The following is a 17,409-nucleotide window of genomic DNA, read 5'->3' as shown; positions in this document are numbered from 1 at the left end:
TGTATTACATTTGCAATAGCTTACCAGAGTCAGTTTGGGCATCACAGCCTACAAGTGTACGGACTTAACGTTTAGTGAAACACCATGCATAACTAAAACACTTATAACAGTCTTATTAAATTATTTATGTTTTTAGAGATTAACTTGTGAGTGTTTAGTGATAGCAAATGAGCATATGTTATATATAAAATATGCATTAACGGATGCTTTACAATCAATATGATAAATGAAAAATCTGTCAAATTGGCTCATAACGGATAATGTACCAAAATATCATGCATCTTATTGACTCACTGTTGTTGCTACAGTGTGTGGGATGTTTCTGCTAACTGGTTTCTCGGTTTACATCCTCTAAATTGTATTTCGCTTGCAATAACTTACTAGAGACAGTTTGGGCCTCATCCCAGAGTCATTTTATTTTCAAAGAGCATCAGAGAACGGAGTTGAACTTGCCTTTTACTGCCTGTTTGACATGAGACTGTCTTGAGAGGATGTCGTAGTTCCAATCAGAAAGAGTGTGTGCGATTCCCTTGTGTTGACTCCTTGTTCCTGTTTTGGTTTGTAAGAGCATCTGTTGTTCATGTCGCTCCCCTAGTCTGAGATTTGAGCATAACCCTGGCCTGTCTTTCTCTCTCGTTCTCTGATTAAAGGCAGGATGGTAGCGGTGGCCCGTGTGCTTTTTAGAGCATTAAATCCAGCCTCTGCAGATTTGCACGCTTGTCGCTCAGCCCTGTCAGGTGAATGCCAAAGAGACCGAGAGAGGTACCGGGGTCCACGGAGCTACATGGACAAACCATTTGTATCTGTTCAGTGCTGTGAACAGCGATCAGACAATGTACTCCCACGTCTCATGGGGTGCGGTTAGCTGTGTGTGCTGTATTTGAGGCGTGAGTGATGTGTGGGTGGACAGGCAGTGCCCACAGGAGAGGACCATGGGCCAAGGTGCCATGGAGAGCCACCCACATCATGTCTCCTTCCCTGTAGCTGCCCTCCACCATTCTCTGTAAATCTCCTCTCATTCGGGTTAGCCACAGAGCAAAGTAGCATCGTCAAGTGATCAAGTTTGTTTTAGCATGGCCATATTTGTGTGATTTGTTTAGCTTTTGTCTCTAGAGGTGGTCCATATTAGGTTATTTCACAAAGCAATGTGTCTGATAACAAAAGACGCTAAGAGTCATTTGAGTGGCAGCATCTTCATACTTTTTGCAGCATATGATTGGTTATTGATGTTAGTTTTCCTTTTTTTTATGACAGTATTCATTAGAAATGCACTAATATTAAAATTTTTGCCAATATTGATAATTACATTTTTATTTTTTTATTTTGGGGCCAATATTAAAGTCGGCATGAGACACAAATTGCTACCTTCTTTTCTTCTCTGTTGTGACGTGAAACTTTTGTTTTGAGAAGAACAAAATAATTGTTCATTTTGATTTTATGGTGATTTTAAAATTCTGAATATTTTGTCAAAAAAATATATATATTTTAAAATTGAATCTAGGTACTGAAACATTATAATATACTGTATGAAAATGGATATTAATTTTGAGATTTGCTAAAAGTTAACACATATCAGTTTTATTAAACTTTAGTTATGCCACTGGTATTACAAATGGATAAAATGTGGAAATGAGCATGCACTATATGAAATCTGTAATATTATCCCATAATGGATCATTTACCAATACATCATGCATTCCTAATATTCATTCCAGCCACACAGAGTCAATATCATCCAGGACTGTTATCCACCACGAGGGGACACTCTTTACTCTGTGCTAATCCTTATAGCTCTTTCTAAAATAAAATGTATCTTTTAATCTATTATGAAATAATGTACTTATACATATACCACACATCCTCTAACAGCAATTCATACCTCACAACATGAGAAACTAATTGTCATAAATCACGCCCTGCCTCGTCAGTGAGTTCAGCATCCTGTTGAACAGGACGCAAGTGGTAAAGTAGGATCTGCTAGATTAGAACCAAACAAAAGCAGGTGAGCCACAATGTTAACAAAAGTAATTTGGTCCTTTTGTGGATTTGTGTAGACTAGGGTTTAGGTCTTGTCAAAAAACTGATGTTTGTCGAAAATGATTTGCGTTGCACGATGCTCAATGCTAGTTTAATCTAAGGTCATTATCTTTGGTTGGGTGTGAGTTTGTAGAGTTAAATCTGCTCATAGACTATAATTCAGCCATCTGTTTCAACATACATGATGTAATAAATTAAATCTTTCAAAATGGGTGGGCCAAATCCACTTTGAACCAAGGACAGATGTATGTGAATCTGCTTAAGGCATCGTAACCAAGGTCACAGGTGGCGGCAATAATTCTTTCACTATGATTCCCTGTTCTTTTCAACACCTCAAAACCACTTCAGTGGAGAGAAATTTGGCTCTTATTAAACAACAAAAGGGGGTGGGAGTGTGGTGTTATAACCTGTTCATTTTTAATTAAGTGATCTGTCCTCATCAAAGGCTCACCTGCTATTTTGAGTTAGTTAGATAATGATGCTTTGAATAAGTGTCAGAGCTACAAATAATACCGTGGGAGAGGACACAAAATCTTCACATGCCTTGCTCTGAAATAGCAAACCGGTGGAGGATTGAATGAATCGGAAACTTGTTCTCGACAGACAGCATATTGTATTCCATGTGTTTGTTTTTCATTGAAACTGTGTTTTATGGTGTGTATAATGGCAGGCAGCCAAACACTGGCTAAAGAGCTCAATTAAAGGTAAGACACTAAGCTCACCAACATCGCTTATGACGTAAAACGGCTAACTCTGCAGATATGACTCACTCTTTGCACCAGATGCCACAACAAACAGATGCTCTGAACATATCAGTTATAGCTTCTTGACAAGGGAAACGATTTGGCACTGGGTTAGATAAAGATTTTCAATGGTTGAGGTGAGTCAACTGATGTGGTTAACAAGGACATTTTATCCTTTGACCTCAGTGCAGAACCTAGACTTCTGGGGGCCCTACGCCAAACTTTGTCGGCGGTGGGTGACGAGTTATGAACGAAAGAAACGCCTTTGTCCGTGATCACTCCATCTCGAATTGCGCTCACAGAAAGCACTTGAGAAACAGTGTTTCTTCCGCAGCTCTGTACGCTTTCATCTCTCTATTTTTTGTCTTGAGTAAGACACTGTATGACATTCACTTTACATGACTTGACTGATTTTTAAGTAGAAAGGATGACAGCGCACCGCATTAAAAGAAATAACATAAGCTGTTTTCATATCCGCTGGCCAAATTCAAAAATAAAGCTAAAATGAAATCATTGAGAGCAAGGGGGCCCCCTGGTGTTTCGGGGGACCTACGCAGCTTGTGTACTTTGCGTATAGGAAGGATCGGCTTTGTTTGAACTTCATGGATAGCACTGATTGATGCTAAAAGCAGAGGAACTATTACTTTACAAGATGTTTATCAGTTATGGGGCGCAAAACAATCTCTGGGAATTTTCCCTGAAATAGCTGTATAAAAGGCAAGATCCGTGCAGATGCGCACACAATATGCACACATACTGTGTTCTTATTCACCATGGGCAAAAATACTCTCTCCCTATCAAATATTCATCCAGGCAAGCTGCAGAATGATTTTCTGTCTGTTCTAGCCGTGTGCTGTGACTGGCTGGAGGTGGACGGAGCAAGTCAGGAGTCATTAGGCCTGAAGAGGCTGCAGTGTCTGATGAATGATCAGTGTTGGGGAGTAACTAGTTACATGTAACAGCGTTACATAATTTAATTACAAAATTATTGTAACTGTAATTAGTTACAGTTACTAAGAAAACATGAGTAATTAAATTACAGTTACTTATGAAATTTTTTACGATTACAAAGGGGATTACATTTGAATATTTACACACATCCACATTGCACTGACTATTCTGAGACATACCGCCCTAATAATTTCCGGGATGAAGAAACACAGTCTGGTTCGTAGAATCCAGTCATAAAAACGGAATGCCTAACGTGGACGGAATATGCCACATTTTGGATGCCTAAATCAAAAGTAGGTCAGTTCACTTGAATCAAAACATGACATCGACTAGTGTCTGTGAATATAAAGCCCCAAAAATGCAATATATGACTTCCACATTCTGCGTGTGGAAATCAGGCGCGGACTGGAGAACCGGGACAATTGCCGGTGGCCTGGCAGCCGATTTTGCCCCACTATTTAATATCATTATTGTATAATTGCCTGCCGAATGTACTAAAGTGATCATTTGCGAATCCGCCATTTGATAATTAAATCTCTAATAAATCATGAAGTGTTAGTCATGACTCGCGCGCTCTCCGCGCCTCCGCCAAACGGTTTGGATCAGACTCAGAGTAATCAATGCGAGAGAGAGAGAGAGAGAGAGAGAGAGAGAGAGAGAGAGAGAGAGAGAGAGAGAGAGAGAGAGAGAGAGAGAGAGAGTGAGAGTGGAGAGCTGGAGCAGAGAAGCAGAACTCCTGTTCAGGGTTTCAGGTCAGTTTCATCTGTTTTTTGTCTTTTTTTTTTTATTTAGGAAGCAGCAGCACGTTGCTCATCAGTCATCACTCAAAATACAATTAAAGGACATCATTATTATCTGTTGTAATGTTACAGTAATAATTTAGCTGAAAAAAAAAATGTTTTTTCGATTTTTTTTATAGGTTTAGGGGGAGCTACGACAGACAGCAACACAGCCCTTATGAAAATTAACATTTTAATATTTAACTATAAATCCAGAGAGAATGGTTACTATTGTTTAACTGTGATAACCAAAAATGTAAAATTATTTTACAAATGTATTTATTTAAAAATAAATACAAATCCATTTGCAAAAAAAAAAAAGGTTATTTTACTTTTATATAGGCTAATAAAAGCATGGTAATATTTTGTAAGGGAAAAACATGACTCGTGTACAGTATTAGGATTTTTCTATAAAGATATTGTAGTATTGTAGAGAATTGTATTGTAAAGTATAGTTTTGTTCAATCTTGAGTATTAAAGTCATGAGAGAGATGGATAACAGGGCAAAATAAAGAGACTGAAGAGAAAAATGGAAGTGAACGTGCAGTTCAGGAGAGAACCTTTAATTATTTTGCATGGCCCCAAATTAAAGATTTAAACCTTTTTTTATGTCAGGTCCATACAAATAATAGTTTTGTCCATGAATTTGTTTGTATGAGTTTGAATTTTCCATTCTGAATTTTTTTCCCAGTCCGCCCCTTCTGTAAATTAATGGCAAAGACATGGTTTCATTTTCTACACATAGGCCTACTGAAGCTCGCAGTGTTTTCAACCTCTGCTGCCTCAATATAGGAGTACACGAGCACATAAACATAATTTCTAGAACTGCTCTGTGTCACTTCATGTGCATTTTACTTATTTTTAGAAAACTATCATCATATCATATACAAAGATACAGCAGTTTAAAAAAAACACCAATTTTTCAGGAGTTTATTACACAGAATACGTCACATGCTTATTAGATAACTGTATTTAAGTTGATGTATATGCTTTTATTTATTATTCTTTAATTTTCACAAATTTAGAAAAGTAATCAAAAAGTACTCAAAAGTAATTAATTACATTACTTTAATAAAGTAATTGAAAAAGTTACACTACTATTACATTTTAAACAGGGTAACTTATAATCTGTAACCTATTACATTTCCAAAGTAACCTTCCCAACACTGTGAATGATGAATGGTGACATGTTGATGTTGTACTGAGTATTTTGGGAGTCTCTTGAGAAGCTAACCCCCTCTCTTTTATGCTCCTCTTCCTCCTCCTCTCTGGCCAGTTTTTGCCCCTTTACTCCCTTTTCTCATTCACAGACAGCCTTTAGACTCCAGACTGACACAGATGATAACTTTCTATACTTTGTGTCAGTCGTTTCATTCCAAGAGTGCAGAGGCTAAACAGTTGTGAAGAGTGTAATCTCTCAGATTGACTGGGCTGTCTGGCTCATGCTTGTTTGCTCTCAGACACTGGCCTCGGGCCAGCTGAGGGTCTGCGAGTCTAACAACTGAGCCCCTTTAGCAATCCACCCTGCTGTTTCCAGATCAGCAGTTAACCCCTTAAGCTGGTCATCTCACCGTCCCCCGTTGCTGAGCTCTGTGAGTGAACATAGCCATCCACCGAGGTTCAGAAAGATTACAGTGTGGTTTATACAGCTTTATTGGGAATCGCATGAAGCAGAGGAAACAATTACTGCTGCTAAACACAACGATGCTGAATTATACTAGCAAAAACATAAAGGTCACATCATAAGTATTCAAATTTTGCTTGATCTTTTAAATAAGAGTTGTGTACTATGAAAACTATTTTCATAACTTTAACTTTGTCCTGACTCCAAAAAGAATAAAGAAAACAAACAAAAAAATAAATAAATAACAATAATAAAATTGGGTGCCCCATAAATACCCTCTTGACATATTTATAATTTAAAATAAGTTGCGTGGAGCTGGTTGTTGATGGAGTTTTATTATATATTTATTTATGTATGTCTGTCTGTTGTATTTGTTTATAAATGTGCACTTTTCAACCCATGGTCATGGGATATTTTAAGGAAAAGCAGCAGAAAGGGGCTCATTTAACGGTCAGCGAATGGGTCATTTAAAAACAATTATGTTTAACCTTTTATAAATCGACCAAAAGATAAAAAAATAAAAATAAATTTAGATTATGACTTATAGATATTTTCTTTGCATTTGTCCTGATTCGCTACTGTTGTATTTCATTACATGTGTTTTACTGGACATTGAGACAAATCTCTCATGTTTATCCTGCTATTGTGCTCTGTAGAAACTTCTGTTTGAATTGGAACATTCCCTTTGTCCTCTTTAAGAACCTTCTCCAGATCAATTGTTCATGTGCCCTTTAGTCTAAATGTCTCTGTTAGTCCTTAAGGTATGAGTTCACTGCAAAAACACAAAGGCTTCTGTAAACCCTCATTGTGGCTTTTCGTTTGCGTGTTGACGCTAGTAAAGCTCAGACGGTGTAGACAAAGGGCTGGGTTCATTGCACAGCAAATTACTTTCCTAATATCAATGGATGGGAAATATTCATTCTATTCACAACAAAGATAACCTGTTTGATTCTGTCAAGCATGTGTTTACCTATTACTTTAACTACGGTGCTTCATTACCGTTAACACACACACACACACACACACACACACACGCACACACACACACACACACACACACACACACACATTACCTCCTTCCTACAGCTAGCACACATCCTTTTAAACGAACACACACATGCATGCACACAGAAAATTTGCTATTTAATTTGCTCTCTTAAGTTTGCTTCAATACTTCTGTCTCTTACTTGCACTCACTGTGTAAACACACATCCTCCATGCATTATCCATGTCTGTGATTCTGCTACATGCTCGTTGCAGTCCCCTGGGGGCCTGCTCGGCCTGACCGCTTCCTTAAACACATTGTTGGCAGTTCTCAGGCTTTTAAATGTCACACTGTTTTAATTACACTATTTACTTAATAGGCTGCAAAAACACTATTCACATAGCAGGAAGAGCAGGTGAATCAGGACTTTAAACACCTGGTGGGTGTTCTTTCACATGTCTTGAATTAGACCTTATGCTTTTTTTTTTTTGTCTCAATCTGGTTATATGTTACTCATTCACTGCATGCATGCTGCTCATATTTGAATAAATTCCTTTTCTATTATCTGTCACTTTGTAACTTTGTCAGTTTCACACCCAGTACTCTTAAATTACTATAGCAGCCCATTTACAGGTAGCACGTCCTATTTCTATTTGTGAGAACGTGACAGTTGGCTCCTGCGGCTCTCTCAGTGTAACTATTTCTTAGTAGCTGAGACCAACCTGTTCTGTCCTGAGTATACGGAAGTGAAATATTAGTGGTATGTGTCCAGGAAATGTTGGCAAACAGTGGCATTTGTGTTAGAACATGGCTGTGTTTGCTCCTAATGAGATGACATGAATTCATTCAAACTGTTTGAATAGAGTAATGATACAGTACTCATGACACCACCCAAAGCCCAGAATAATGATAGAGGGCTGTCACCCCAAGTCTTTTTTTCCACTTCTAATGCCACTGTAATCTTAACAATGTTATCTTGTCACTTATGATCAATTTAATGTGTCCTTGCTTATATATATGTATATATATATATATATATATATATATATATATATATATGCTAAAATAAAATAAAAATAGACTGCAAAGTCTTGAACAGTAGTGTATATTAAAGTTCATTTATACTACTTAAAATTTAGTAAATGTTGAAATATTACCTTAAGATCAATTTTGGTTTTGAGTTTGTAATTATTTGCTATGCTTTATGAATCATCATTTTTCTTTCTCTGCCATATCTGTAATTAGCAGACTTTTTGATATTGTGGGCTTTATGTCAAATGGACAGTGGTCATGTGACTCCGGTCAGGTATGGGCCACTGAAGCTGCAGTATGTCTGTCACAACAGGCCTTTTTGTTACATTTCTTTCCACTCTGTGATGCCCACAGGGCTTAAGCTTGTGTATGTCGTGCTGAGCGTACAGGACACGTATGCTTACAGGTGTATGTCCTTTTATGTATCCATGAGACAGATCGGTTTACTGTTGCGTTTGTCAGTTTTCATGTGGCAGACATTTAACATGTTAAACGCAGTGTTAGTGTTCCCATCCTCGATGTTATCCACTTACTGATCACTTCAAGATTTATTGGCCCTCAAACACTCCCCTGTGAAAAGCTGCAAACATTCAGAACCTCATAACCTCCACTCCCTCTGGCACTTCTCTCTCTCTCTCTCTCTCTCTCTCTCTCTCTCTCTCTCTCTCTTTCACACCCACCCACCCATATCAAGCCTTTTCGTTCTCCCAATCTTTCCATATTTCATTCAGGCATGTAAATAAACACCATCAAAACCCTAGCGTCTGTTTAAACATACTAATTTGTTTTAGCCCATAATATCACAGTGTTGTATGTGGCAGGCAGTCACCTCAGAAGGTGACAAAATGGAGTGGTTGGACGTGTCAGAGCTCAAGTTATAGCAACATTATTTGTTTTTACCTTGATGACACCCAGAGGGTCCACAGTCCAGAGCCCCTTTCACACTGCGATTCCGGAAAATACACGGGTAATGTGTCCCGGCAAATGTTCCCGGGTCGCTAGATTTTGCACTTTCACTCTGCCAGTGATTACCCGGAATATGTGCGTGCATTCACACACAACCCGTAAAGGTCCCGTAACGACACGTGACATCAGTATGTGACATGTAATGTACGAGTGGAAAACGCTAGGCACGTTAACTTTCACTTAAGCTAGCGAACGATCTCAGCTTCAGCGATCTCAGCTTCTGCTTTTACAGTTTGCACATCTTTGTTTCATCGCGAGCGTTGATCTGCCTTCAAAACAGCCGGTAAAAGAGTCACGCGATAACGTGCATCATCACTACGACAGACCCTTTACGGCATTAGTTCTGGCTTTTGTTCACACAGCGATCGTTCCGGGACTGAATGTTACTAACAATGTTACTAGGTCCCCGACCCGGGATCAATCCCAGAATCAATCCCGGAATGTGTCTGCTTTCACACAGAAGGCAACCCGGCAATGTTCCGGGTCCAACGTGCAATGTGAAAGGGACTCAGGTGGGACATCGTCCAAAAGGACACTAAGACCCATGCAGCTTTTTTCAAGTTTTATTTACCAGATCTGACTGACGAACAAACGAATTCAGGCTTGACCGTTGCCCTCTTCACACACTCCTCCTTATTACAACTTGTCTCTGTGTTTAGTGGCTGGTGCTGGTGTTGACATCTGGCTGTGTTCTTTCATGAGGCCTGAGTGGGGCAATCGGAGGGGCGTGTGGGATAATTTGTTACAGTGTTAACAGGCTAATAGATGTCCACCTGGTTTTGAGAGTTCAGAGACAGCAGTGGCCTCCTCTGCAATCAGCTTAAGAATTTAGCCCCTTTTTATTACCCCAATTATGAGAACCGTTTAGAGGCAACCACTGTGTTCACGTGTGTGTGTGTGTGTGTGTTTTTCATGTCATCTGGTTGGGTTAGGACCCAGACACCCACTCTCACCACATCAAACAAGCTTGTCTGAGTAAAGGTGTGCTGGCGGGCTGTGTCTGTGTATACTGTAGCAGAGCTTGGGAGAGCTTGTTTCATGTGGTCTGCTGTGAGCTGTTGGCATGCTAAAGCCATCCTGCTTCTGGTGGACTCATTGCCACCCAAATATGGCCCTGCTCATTGTCTCCCAACCCACTTATGCATGTTGCAAAATAACTACATTGGTCTGTTTTTTTTAGCCATTAATTGGGGAAATGGTAGATGAGATGCTAGTTCTATTAGGCCTTTTAAAAGAATCACATATCACTTATTCACTCACATACTGACCCACCTGCACACACACTTAGACATGCTTACTAAGCTTTATTTAATTAGTTAGTTACTTATTTACTTGCTTCCAGAGTTTATATAATTTAGAATTTAGTTATTTTATTTTATTGTGGAGTCTTGAAAATGTAGTCTAGACTAGTTCAGGTTCAAGTTTTTCCCTTTTAATGTTAGTTTAATTTTTATTTCCGTAAACAGGGAACTTGCTTTCTAACAAGGAAATTTGATGAAATTGAATCTTTATTGTTCCCAAAACTCATTGTCCAATAATGTCCGTTCAGATTTATTAAATAGCTCGATAGATTTAACTTAGTTTAGTACTCACCACTACATTTGAACTTAACCAGTTCATTTTATTTTATCTTAATTAAAATCGTCTCTAGCTCAGTTCAGAAACAATAGGTGGGGAAAAAACTTTTTATAGTTGAGACTGTATGAAGAATATGTTGAAGATTTTATCAGTGTGCTTGTTCATACTTTTATATTGGTGATGTAATTGCTTGCATGGGCCTTAGAGCCAAATCATGATTTATGATCGACTCACTTGTTTTTGCATGACTCGTTTGATGGCATTCTCTGAACAGAGCCAATCACTGCCAAAAATCATAAAACTACACACACCCATAACACCTGTGCGCATGAAATAAAAGCCAGAAAAATCACCCCGTATGAGTAGCACTATCAAATACCTGTAAATTTTACAGCAGGCGTATACCTACCACAGACTTGGTATAGACATGCTGTTGTACAAATAATGCTTATCGCATGCAGATACAGGATATAGCACAGGCTAACATCAACGTAATGTCCTAATCAAACAGGCCCATTTGTATTTGTATGGTTGTAGATGGTCTCCTGGTTGGCTAATGCAATTAGCATTGTCTCCTGTCTGTGTACCCAGCATTTTAGCCCTACATCTATCAGCGTAATAGCGGTGAGTAGAAGCTCTGATGTTGTCTAATAAGGGCATTTTACTCCCTTTAAAAGTGGGGGCAGGTAATGTATGACCTTGGAGGTGAAGTCTAGCGCTGTGCTATAAACCACAGTGATATGTCAAAGAGAGGGAAAGTCCAACTGAAAAGAGGTTTTAATCATTTCATTTATCAGTTCGTTCTTGCTTTTTCACTTCCCCTCTCCTCTAGTTTATCTCAGTTGGAGGAGGATTCAGAGAGCGGGAGAAATCGATGCGGAGAACATTACAGTAAAATCTATTGATCAGACACAGAGAGAGCCTTGCGTGCTGCCCAGAGATGGCCTAGTGATGCAATGCTTAAAGGAATTTATCCACTGCCTTCTGCATTAACCTTTTATTGACGGCTTTGCCTGTCCATAATTAACACTCACTTTAGCTAAAGTGGTTAGTTTCAGCTGGGAGGACAGGTGTACGTGTGTGTAGCATTGTTCGCAGAACGAGTCGAAGTTCAAGTGTGCCAAATGTGTCGGGTGGGAGTATGTGAGCCGCCCCCCAGAAGAACAGAGGTGATAGATCTCCTTCCCTCCACATTAGCTTGCTATTCCTGCAGGCCTGGCTGTTGGGTTATATGGTTTCAGAGCAAATTGAAATGAGTGATTGTAACGTCGATCTCTCCTGAGCGCTGGTCAGAGGGGAGAGGTAGACTCAATCTCGCAGAGGTTAATCTGTAAGGATGGTTGGCATACATTTACTTGCACACACACACTTTGTCTTTCACCATCTTGTCTTTCAAAACCCTTATGTCTTATGTTTTCCATGGAACACAAAAGGAAGTGAATGGTGACCATAGCTGTCAAGTAAGATATTTTGTGAGTAATAGAAGAGTTAAAGTTTTGTCTCTTCTTAATGCAATACTTTCATATGACATAATGTTATGATTTTCTGCTGCCACATTGTCCTCTTTGGAGTTCAGCAGTTCCTGGTCCCCATTTACATTCAACGTATGGAAAAGAGATCACTATTATAGGCAGATTTGGTGCTCATGCTATTTCTTATCACAGCTATTAAACAGTTGTTTCTTGAACAGGAATCTGTGTTATATGGAGAGCTAAAAAAAACAGCATTCATTTAAATTAGAATGTTCTAATACTATAATGTTATACATTATATTACTCTGTGGTGAAATATTATCTTAAGTTCAATTAATGATGTAAAAGTATAGATTAATGTTAGTTAGCAGCTTGGACATTCTGTTTAAGATCTCTGTTTATGTTCCACCTGCCATTACTTAAGAGTGTGTAAATGATGCCAAAATGTTTACTTTTGTGCAAACATTCCCTCTAAGTGTGTATGTTTATGTGAATCTCTATGGCTGCCATTCATTTGTGTGCTTGCGGTCTCTTTCACCACAGTCTATTTACTTCAGCTCCCTATTCTCTCTTCCAATAATCCAGTAAATGATGAGAGAGTTTAAACACACGCGCGTGCGTATAGAACGAGCTCTCATATTATTTATGAACTGATGTGCTACATTAGGGTACTTAGCGCATGTTAACGGATGTTATTGTCAAGCCCTCATGCAGTATGAGGATGATATATTGAAGCGCCTTTATGCTAATTCCACCCTCGGCTTGGAATGCAGCCTCTCATGTGGCCGGTGCAGTTGGAGAGAGAGAGCACTTAACAGGAGAGCCACTCCACCATTAAGTGGCCCTTACAAAATATATAACCACAAATAGTGTCAGAGAGGGGATGTCCTCTGACCACCAGACAGCACAGACTCATCCATAACACTGTCCTCCTTCGGGCATCGCTGCAGTCTTCAAGTGGAGGATGATGAGTGTTTAATGTAGGCTATGATTGCTTGAGACGAGTGTTTGTGGGAGAACTTTGTATGTTTATAAGGAAAGTGGTTGTCCCTGTATTAAAGGTGAAATGTGTCAGTTCTACACCTGTAACGGCACTGAACTGAATTGGAAAAATAACTTTTGTTGTTGATGTTTTTTTTTTTTTCAATTCGAGTGATGCAAACCTCTACACCATAATGAGTGTTGTGGATGGTTGCCAGGGTGTTGCAATGCAGTTTCTAGGGTGTTCTGGGTTGTTGCTAGGTGGTTGCTTACTAGCTCAAGTCCAAAGAATCCACTCGCCCCAAATCTCCAAGTATTTTTAGACTGTTTGAAATAAAAATAAATACTCATATGCTACGCAAAGCTACGTGTATTTAGAACTGATATTATGAAATATTATTACAATGTAATATTTGAATATGTTTAATTTTCTCTTTGAATATTTTTTAAAATGTCATTTATTCCTGTGACGACAAAGCTGAATTTTCAGCAGCCATTCTTCAGTCTTCAGTTTCACAGTATCCTTCAGAAATCATTCTAATATGCTAATTTGGTGCTCAAAAAACATTTCAAATTTATTATAAAAACAGATACTTAATGTTTTTTCAAGATTTTTTAATTTATAGTGTAAAATACCACAACTTATTTGAAATGTAGGTCTTTTGGAACACACACAAAAAACATTTCTTTATTGTCACTTTTTTTGTTAAGTTTAATGTATCCTGGCTGAATAAAAGTATTAATTTATTTAAGAAATACTGACACCAAACCTTTGAACTAGTATAGGGTATATGATGAAATTCCCTTAACCCTAACTATTTATGCCTATTGACTACCATAAACTAACTGCTGATGATATAAAAAAAATCCCCTTTACTGAGCCAGTTATACATAAACCCTTGGATTTCTCTCCATGTGCAGTTAAAAGTTCACTCTCATTTTTTATAGTATGTTTGATTCATAATGACAGCAAGTTGTGCACATCTCCCACCCCAACACACACACACACACACACACACACACACACACAAACTAACACACCCAGCATTGTCACATTTATGAGAAGCTATATTGTTATATTCAAATAAATACCACGCTGTCTGTATATTAATTAACTGACAAAATTAAATGCAGTAACATCAGGTTACTGTGGAATTAAAGCCACAGGCTTCACCTGCCCAGGTGTAAATGACTGAGATATTAATCAGCACTGGCCAGGTGTGTTTAGAAGGTAATTTACACTGCTTACTCTTGTAGGATTGCAGAAGTGCATTCCTGAGGCTTCGTTCAAAGGGGATGATGCCATACCACACATTCACTTGAAAGCACACACACACACACATTGTGTCCTTCATTACTTTATAAAAAAATGTCATTAGGGAAGGTTATTGTGTGTCGTAAAGAAATCAGGAAATAGTTTGTGAACTGCCCCTAGACAAACACACACTTCTTTGTTTGTTCAGGGCGAAATTAACTATTCACACACTCCCTGAAAAGCATGTATATATATATATATATATATATATATATATATATAGAAAGCACTATCTATATATAGAAGAGCAGCATTATTTAGTTTTCTTTTTGTAACGTTGTTAATGTCTTTACTTCTGATTTTATGTGCCCTTGCTAAATACAGATATTAATTTCTTCAAAAGAAAAATACATCTTACTGACCCCAAACTTTTGAATGGGAGTCTGAAAATATATATTGATTTTAAAATCAATGTGCCTTTATAAAAAGCTGTTGATTCCTTTTGCGTCCCAACAGATGCCAGTCAAGCCTGGCACAGACATTGCCTGCTGAGGAAGCACCTGCCGACCGACCCTATTGGAGTAATGAAGATGCTGACATGCCTCTTCCCTTTGACCTCTCTGAAATCATCAACCGCGTTGAGTCACTTCTTTGGAGGTGAACTACAATTTCTGTTTTATGTGAATGTCTTATGTTAGGGATTTTTAATTGAAATCACTGAAAGTGTCTTTAAGGAATGTTAAGCCATGAGTGCTCAAAATTACTTCTGTTTATTTTTCTTTCTTCCTAGGATGTAAGGTATTAGCAAAGGAGGGAGATAAATGGAGAGAAAGAATGTTGTGAGGTGGATGTTAAGAGATAGAGGCCGGGATGGAGATCACAGGTGACGGTGACACAAAAACAGTACAACACACACCTGTTTGGTTTCTCCTTTCCGGTCCATCTTTGCCTGAAGACCAACATTCACCATCGCACACAACACACTGAGATCCCCTGGGATGAATGGACGGATATAAGGATGGATACAGGGGTGGATACGGGGAGCCATCTGGACGGAACATTTTATTTCCTATTTCCATCAGTATCGTTTACTATCACTTTAACAGAGTCTGTAATGTTACAATGCCCATGTATAGACACATATCAGTAGTAGCATATGATACCTATTCATAAATATACGTATATATATATCCATAAATGTATGTATGTTTTAATTCAGTTCTCCATATATCCTCTGAAGCTTTTTTCTTTTTTTTCTTTGGACAGGCATTATATAGATGTATACAGTATACACAGTTCACTTCTCCTCTATGTGTGTGTGTGTTTGTCTGCTTGCCATCTTTTGAGGGGGAAAGTCGGTAGGAATAAAATATGACATTGTGGGGGTGCATGACATCATTAACGGGTGTCATATGCGTGCCGTTGCCTTTCACTTGGCGTATTGTTTAGGGATTTAGTGTGTTTGAATTTGCCCGAAGTGTGTTTGAATGTTTGTGCGTGCATCCGTCTGACTGTTTGTAGGGAGAAGGTAAAGTAAAAGTTGTTAGACTGACTTTTGTCAACATGGATGATGTTTGTCTGTATAGGTGCATGTAGGTACGAGACACGCACATGTGTACGTAATCTTTAAGACGGTTTTATTTCTTTGTGACTGAATATGAATGTGTGTGTGTGTGTACTGTATGTGTACGTAAGATGTTTCCCTCCCAAGCCGAGTATTGTTAATAGGCGCCTCTTACTGTGGTCTCCAAGAGAACTTACACCCCTTGCGTCACATAATTCTCACAGCTCATTGGCTCTTAACGTTTCAATAACTCCAGCCTGTGTCTGAAATGCTGCCAATTTCGGGATGAATGCACTCAAACATCTTTAAACGATTGTAGGATGAAGAAAAGCACAGATGTCCTCTAAACGAATGAAGGATAAATGAAAAAGGCATGACTGTTTTTTTTTTTTTTACTGTTTTTATTTTTATGTTTTTCTATGTCATCAGTGTTAATGAAGAAGACCCCTATTATAGTATTCACTGAAGATGCTTAAATGTGTTTTATAGTTTTGAAGTTTTAGAGTTGTCATAGGTTGCCAAATATTATGTTCTTGCTGAGTAAATGCTGTGAGGTTGATATATAAATATAAATATATATAATCTTTCTTTCATTGTGCTTTTTTTCTGTATTCTTTCTTTGGAGTGCCACAAGCCCCACTGCTTTTCTGAAAGCGTTGTGTGTGCAAAGCACTAGTTATTATAGAAATAAAATACAATGCTGGTTTATCAATCAGTGCATGAGTATTGGTTCTTTTTTATGAAATGTATTTGTATATTTCTAGCAGTCTCTTCAAATTTTCATTAGATAAAAATGTTTAAGTACTATTCATGTATCATTTTAGATAATATGTATGTATCTTTTGAGCATTATATAATCTGTTAATGACTAATTCATTGAATTGATATGAAACACCAAAAAAGATTTAGATTTAGTGACCTCTAAGTACACAATCTTATATATTTTCATTTACTTTCTTTGTTTTAAATTTTCAGTTTGATTTTACATCTCAGATGTGGTTTCAGACTTTTGGATCAAACTTCCAGTTTATTGTGTTCAATTTATTGTGTTAGAGATGCTATCTGTTTATCTTCTTTGATCTGAAGTCTATTTTGTATCAGCCTTTTATATATTTTTATCAGTCAAAAGACTGATTTGAGGTTTTGTCTCATCTCTCTCTCTCTCTCTCTCTCTCTCTCTCTCTCTCTCTCTGTGTGTTTGTGTGTGGGTGTGTGTGTGTGTGTGTGTGTGTTGCCTGTAGGGGTTGGAGGTGTTTCCTCTAGTCTGCAGTGAAGGTTTGTTAGATGGCTATGCCTCAGGTGAGCAGGTGATCGGTGAATGGTCACTCTAAACTCCACAGCAGTCTGTTTTCAGGCATGTGTGCACAGGTATGCATTGTTCCAAGGAATGGCAAAGGTCATCAGTAGTTTCTGTCTCTTACATTACTGTAGGTGAGAGGAAG

The 17,409-nt window shown here is 38.2% G+C and overlaps 1 pseudogene; it reads left to right on the top strand.

Annotated features, from left to right (window-relative positions):
* LOC132106641 (alpha-ketoglutarate-dependent dioxygenase FTO-like) overlaps nucleotides 1-16,679 on the top strand; it is a 183,521-nt pseudogene extending 166,842 nt beyond the window's left edge.
* The last annotated feature ends 730 nt before the right edge of the window (nucleotides 16,680-17,409 follow it).

The sequence above is a fragment of the Carassius carassius genome, chromosome 2 (genome assembly GCF_963082965.1).
Source record: "Carassius carassius chromosome 2, fCarCar2.1, whole genome shotgun sequence".
Lineage (NCBI taxonomy): Eukaryota > Metazoa > Chordata > Actinopteri > Cypriniformes > Cyprinidae > Carassius > Carassius carassius.
Note: the sequence above shows the minus strand (reverse complement) of the source record. Positions and strands in the feature narration are given on the sequence as shown.